This window comes from Etheostoma cragini, chromosome 8 (genome assembly GCF_013103735.1).
Source record: "Etheostoma cragini isolate CJK2018 chromosome 8, CSU_Ecrag_1.0, whole genome shotgun sequence".
Lineage (NCBI taxonomy): Eukaryota > Metazoa > Chordata > Actinopteri > Perciformes > Percidae > Etheostoma > Etheostoma cragini.
In genome coordinates this window covers 23,876,761-23,883,418 of record NC_048414.1, presented here as the reverse complement: position 1 = coordinate 23,883,418, position 6,658 = coordinate 23,876,761, and the positions used below count along the sequence as shown (strand labels likewise).

Below are 6,658 nucleotides of genomic sequence, written 5' to 3'. Positions count from 1 at the left end.
GCTTAGAAATTAAGTGTTAACGAGCAGTTGGACAGGTGTACCTAATAAAGTGGCCGGTGAGTGTATATTTAATGTTTTAAGATTATGTCAGTCTTAAAACACTCAAGACACTCACTACAAAACTTAAATCTGGTCTGGTACAAGTAGTCAGGTATATAAGACTTCCTACAGCCTCCCTGTACAGTCTGACATGTTCCATCTTTACAGCATCTTCAGTATACTCTAGCTTTTGCTCACAGGGTGTTTTCCTGGTTCTGCAGTCATATTAAATCCCTGCAGTATCTTGTTAGTGTACCTTTCCTGTGACATCTTTATACACCCATCTGACTGACTAAAACAATACCCAGAAATGTTTTGAGTTTAGCCAAATCTTTAATTTTAAACTTTTCTGCAAGCATCTCTTTCACATTTTTCAGTCTCTCTTCATTGTTTGCTGCAATGATCAAGTCATCAACCCATATGATCATGATCACCTTCCCTTCTTATGACTCTTTGGCATAAACACAGTGGTTGGCTGGATTCTGTGTGAACCCATCCCTTGTTAGACAAACGTGTAAAACCTTATTCCAGTTTTGCCCGGATTGTTTAAGACCATAAAGTGATTTCTCTAACTTATAAACTATGCCCTCTTTCTCTTAGTAACCCTCTGGTGGATTGATGAAGATCTCATAGTCTAAAGGAGCATGCAAGTACGCTGTTTTCACGTCCATTTGGTGCAGGAGTAAATTCTCCTGTGCTGCTTTCTGTAGCACCACCCTTACACTCGTCAGGTCTGTCGTGGGTGAAAACGTTTCCCCATAGTCTACTCCCATTCTCTGGCTGTAACCCTTGGCCGCAAACCGTGCTTTGTATTTGTCTTTTCCATCTACATCCGTCTTGATGGAATTAAGCCATCTACCCCCCACTGTTTTCTTGCCTATTGGCAGTGCTGTTGGGGTAAAGGTCTTGTTCTCATTTAAAGACCAGATTTCCTCATCCATGGCTTTAACCCATTCTTTTGAGATAGCTTACCCCATTGCTCCCCCAAATGTCTGTGGGATGCCACACACTGCTCTGCAGCAGTAATATACCGTGATATGGGCCCTATCAGTAGTACTGTCTTCAGTTATGAAGTCATCTAGGTAGTTGGTGTTCTTCTTTTCTCTAGTTAGATACCTTCTACTTTTGGGTTCACCACTTGTCACACTCTGTTGTGTTTGTTTATGGTCTCTAGACCTTGTTACTGCATCTGGACTATCACTATGTGCACTTCTACTCAGTACACTTGGTTCTAAAGCACATTCTGTATTTCTACTGACCCCCTGTGTGACCTCACTAGTCCTGGTTCTCACACTGTCATAGGCATCGCCTGGATCTGGCTCACCTGTCTGTGTCTGTTTTTCCTCAGCTGTCTTGCTAACAAACTGCACTAGCCTGTGTTTTTGTACTCTGTTTGTATCTGGATGATACACCAAATACGCGGGGCTGTTCTTATCGTAACCTACAAAACGCCCCATGTCATGCCGCTATAAATGCCCAATAAAATAGTGTCTACTATTTTGTTTAAGCAGTTTAGAGTGGTTTGTTTATTTTTGTAACCATAGCAACACAGTACCAATGCATGTTGGGAAATAGGAAGTAAAATTGCCATGTGGCAATCAGTTACAGGAATGTGTGAGCTCAACTAGTTTTCTGTTCCTAAGCGGATCGCTTTTCCTTCTCTCCCTTTGCTAAGGCAACGTCTGTGAGTATTTCTCATCGTGTAACATTAGGTTATTGCTCATTGTTAGTTTGTAACTATATTGAGGCAGCTAAGAAGCTAATTCGCTTGTGTTTCTTGCTGTTAGTTGTTTTTGCTAGCTATAACTGTGTTATATTTGTCATATAGGCTACAGCGCCATGCAAGCTAAGCGGCGCTATTTATACTAATACTGTGCATTTGGGTTTGATTTATAATATAGACTTCTCATTGTATTGTATTGCAGTTTCACAAAATTCCCAGTAAACTTCATGGAAATGAATCAACTGTGTCCTGGAGTTTCTTGGGAGTGTTTAAGCTGAATGGAAAATAGCCCATGACACCCCATGTCACATCTGGAATCAAGTTTTCCCTTGTCCTGTTTGTACAAGTAGCATACAGAGCCAAACTTTTGCATTTTAGATACACTAGGCTTCTTGTGCCTCTCATAAGGAGTCAGCCCTGTACGCCTGTTAAAGCACCTGTTGCTTACCATTGCTGCTGTTTGTGCTGCGTATTGCCATAGTTGCTTTGGTAGGGCACTTTCACCTTTCGCGCTATCATGCACCTGCCCATCTCAAAAAAGAGAACGCCAACCCCTCTCTGCAGTTCCGTTGTGGTGTGGGGAAAACGGAGCGGACGTTTCATGTCCGATCTTGTTTTTCCTCAACAGTGTTTGGAAATCACCACACAAAAACTCTGTTCCGTTGTAGTACCCGATGCATCTCACTTTGGGCAAACTTTCCCTGAATACACACCTCACACTCTTGTTCGGGTCTGCCTGTTTTGCCCTTGATCTGCATACCTTCAACAACATTTTGTAACTTAAGAACGTTGTCATAATTACAGTGGCCTAATATCTCATGCCATGTCTGTATGTTGTGACATACTTATCATTAGACGCAGCTTCAGTATGCAAATAATACACAAATGTTAAATCTGGTACTGTCTCTGGTTATCAGGACGTCTTTATCTTCTTTAAAGACTACCGTAGACCCCCCTCGTAGATGCTGCCTTCACTGAGAAGATGCTTTGGGGGTACGACTGTACAAACAACGCGTCTCTCAGCATTGCCTCGCGTCGTTGTCCTCTGCTGTCGATGCTGCTGTCCCGTGTCCACCATCAGACCTCTCTCCTGGACGCTGCGCTGGTGCTGGGTACCGGTCCCTCCGTCTCTCATCTTGAACACATAGTCCTCGTCGGCATCTTCTGAGACTTTACTTGCACCATCATTTTTGCCCTTAGTGTCCTTCTCCTTACGCCTACACGTGGCGTCTTTGTGTGTGTGTCACTTCTGCAAAGACTACACCATGTCTATGAGAGGGCATCCCTCATAACTAATGAGAGGCTTTTGTCATCTAACAGTAAAATCAACTCTGCATATGCGTCAGCGTTTTTCTTAGCAGCTGCTGCTATCTCAGCTTCTGACTTTGGTTCTTCCAGCACAGTTTTCTTTAGCCCTGCTAAATGAAAATGTCCCAACATTTTGGTCTCCCAAAGCTCATACTTAGTCTTATCTCCGTCAAATGTCAGTCGAGGCAACCTGGACGTCCTTTGTTTCTCCGCCATGTTAGCTTGGTCTTTTCTTAGCTAGCTAGCAGTCTGTTAGCCCGCGGTCCGTTGCGACTTTCTAAACGGTGGGAACTGACAAACTTATAATATATATATTATATGTTATACTATTTCAGCTAACGTTGTATTCGGAGGTAAAGACTTGACGATAGAGATGAATCATCTTTAGCTGCTCTCGGCATATTTATTTTCAGCTGCGGACACATCAGCCTCACGGTCAGACAGCTTCTCACTTAACTACTGCAAAACAACTGGGACAAACAATGACCCAAACACGCCTTCAATAGCTTGCACCATAGCGATCCCTTGTGGTTTAAACATTTACACAATATGGAACAGTACAGCATCATATTACCTAATATACAACTGAGGACATAATTAACATATTTTTACAAATGGTAATATAACAGATGCATTTTAATTCTTCTCATTGATACAATTATTAAGATGGGTGAATTTGTTAAAAGGGATAAAATGATAAGTTGAAAGTGTTGTTGTTGTTACATGGGCGCTGCCATGTTTGAATTCCACAATCTACTAAGTCACTGGCATGGTAAGCTACTCCGTGGCTAACTAGCACTAGCAGCGCAGCCATAGCAACAGCATACAAAAGTCGGGGGCTAGCGGACATATGGCTGAGGAAACGGAAACCAAGAAGTCTGGGGGGGTCATACTGTATTAACCCTGGCTGCAGTTATTAACTGTATAGGGCTAAGGCAGCTGGGGTTACGACACATTTCCACAGGCTACATTTGACAAGGAAAAAAACAGTCCTCAACTCATGGCTAGCTAACTTAAAACAGGCTAGCCCTCCGACAGCCCCGGGATTTCGAATCCGTAGCGAGCATTTTTAGCGACAGACTATTTAGAGAGCTGTGCTTTTGATACAACAGCGTCACTGGTGAGGGTTAAGTCCAACAGACTGAAACCCGAGGCCTTCAGGCATCAGTATAGGGCAGACCAATAGACCACCGGCAAGTAACACCACCGAGGCTACTTGCAGCAGACAGGGCGCTGAAACGTTCATGGCAGGCAGAGGACAGAGAGGTAGCTTTGTTTACCCGTTATCCAGCATACTATCAAGTCTACTAGGCAAAGGGTTTGATGTAACATTGTTGTCACATACACAAAACACAAACATATTCACTTACAAAAATAAAGCCCAATGTATAGGCTTTATAGCGTTCAACAAAACTGAGACTGACACTCTTGGCATTACTTGAAATTGAGACACAACACCAAGCTAGAGACCAACGATCCAACCTAGGGAAAGGGCTAGCAACTAAAGTTGTTGGAAGTACTCTTGTGACAAACTTCACAAGCTAGCACTCTGACCATAGACTGTATGAATAAACCAAGACTCCGATGATATCACAGATCAATAATAATGCGTTTACTAGCCGCCAACTAACTAAACCACAGAATTCAACGTCCCTCTCTACTCCCCCTGAAGCTAGCTTATGTTCACCGTGTCAACTAAACCAAAGAATCCAACGTCCCTCTCTACTCACCCAGAAACTTGATGTTCACCATCTCAACTAAACCACAGAATCCAACGTCCCTCTCTACTCAACCTGAAGCTAGCTGATGTTCCCCGTCTCAACTAAACCCCAGAATCCAACGTCACTCTCTACTCACCCTGAAGCTAACTGATGTTAACTGCTTCAACTAAACCACAGAATCCAACGTCCCTCTCTACTCACCCTGAGGCTAGCCGATGTTCACTGTCTCAACTAAACCACAGAATCTAACGTCCCTCTCTACTCACCCTGAAGCTAGCTGATGTTAACTACCTCAACTAAACCACAGCTTCCAACGTCCCTCTCTACTCCCTGAAGCTAGCTGATGTTCACCATCTCAGGGCACATTGTTGATGCAGAAACAGCTTCTAGTTCCACAATAAAAATCTGCCAACTCTGCAACTAAAATAAAGTAAACGGCAAAACTTGTGTATCCCTTCCGTCATCTATGGTCAAACTTTGGTAACTCTCCTACATGCAGCTAACAAGCGATCCCATTGGATTAATTCGTCCACTTACCTTTTCCATTTATCTGCCTCTAGTTTCTTAAACGAACGGGACCTTAACCATGTTTTTCTATTTTCTCTAAATGCACACAGTAAATAAGAAGCCTATTTCCTAAAATGCATGCGCTTGGATAAAAGAGTGCATGACAGTAAACTGCGCCCCCACACACACACACACAAACTGGTCACTGTCACTGCCCCCCAAACGATCCTGTACTAAAGGTGGAGCCTGAAAGTGATCGTACTCCATGTGGTGGTAGTCAGACACTTCTGGCCTGTGGCCTCAAATGCGTAACCCGTGCCATTAAAATTGCTCATTTTCTTGTGTATATAAAATGCTGCAGCCGTTGCCTATATACCTTTGCAGGCCCTACCATGCCAGTGACGTCATCGATATTGTCAGCGTTCTAATACTAACAAACGCAATTTTTGTGTTGCTTAAAAAAAGCTGTATTGATTTTTTAATTCATTTGTAATGAACTGACATAACTGACAAGTTATCAACGTTAATTTTTTCTTTAAGAATCAGAAATACTTTAATTGTAAATAAATAACATAATAATAATAATAATAGAATTGCAGTTGTACACATTGCATAAAGGGCAAAAGGAATATAAATAAATGTAGTGGTATATAGAGAAGTATATAAATATCAGAGTAAAAATATAAAAATAAAAGAAAGGAAGTAGGAGATATGTATTTTTACATAGTTAAAATAATTTTTATGATACAGTATTTACATAATTAAGGGATTGTTATGGTGAACAGTAATAAATAGTAGTAGCAGAATATTGTACATTACAATTTAAGCAGGTGTTATTGCACAAAACAGATAATACTGTCCAGTTTGAAACTAGCTAACTAAGTGTGTGTGTCAGCCACTCTGAATGAGGTGTTATAAAGTTTGATGGCCACAGGTAGGAATGACTTTCTGTGGTGCATTTTGGTGAGAATAATTCTTGCACTTAAAGTGCTCCTGTGTTTGAGCAGTCATGGAGTTGGTGGGAGACAATGTCCAAATGAAATGTAGTTTCGACAGTATCCTAGTCTCTGACACCACCGACAAAGAGTTCAGCTCTTCTCCCACAACGTCACTGGCCTTACAGATCAGTTTGTTGAGTCTCTTAGCAACCCTCAGCCTGCTTCCCTCAGCCCAGCATTAAACTAAAACAGGATAGCATTGGCCACCACAAACTCAGAAAACATTCTCAGCATTGTCCTGCAGATGTTGTAGGACCTCAGCCTCCTCAGAAAATAGAGACAGCTATGGTATGGAGTTAGATTCCTGCCAAAAGGTTGTACACAAAAAAAATGTGTTGCACACAAATAAAAGTTGTTTGTAC

At 42.0% G+C, this 6,658-nt stretch overlaps 1 long non-coding RNA gene across 1 annotated transcript in view; it reads left to right on the top strand.

Annotated features, from left to right (window-relative positions):
• LOC117948691 overlaps positions 1-6,658 on the top strand; it is a 9,763-nt gene that overhangs the window by 2,112 nt on the left and 993 nt on the right. The gene's annotated exons all lie outside the window — the stretch shown is intronic.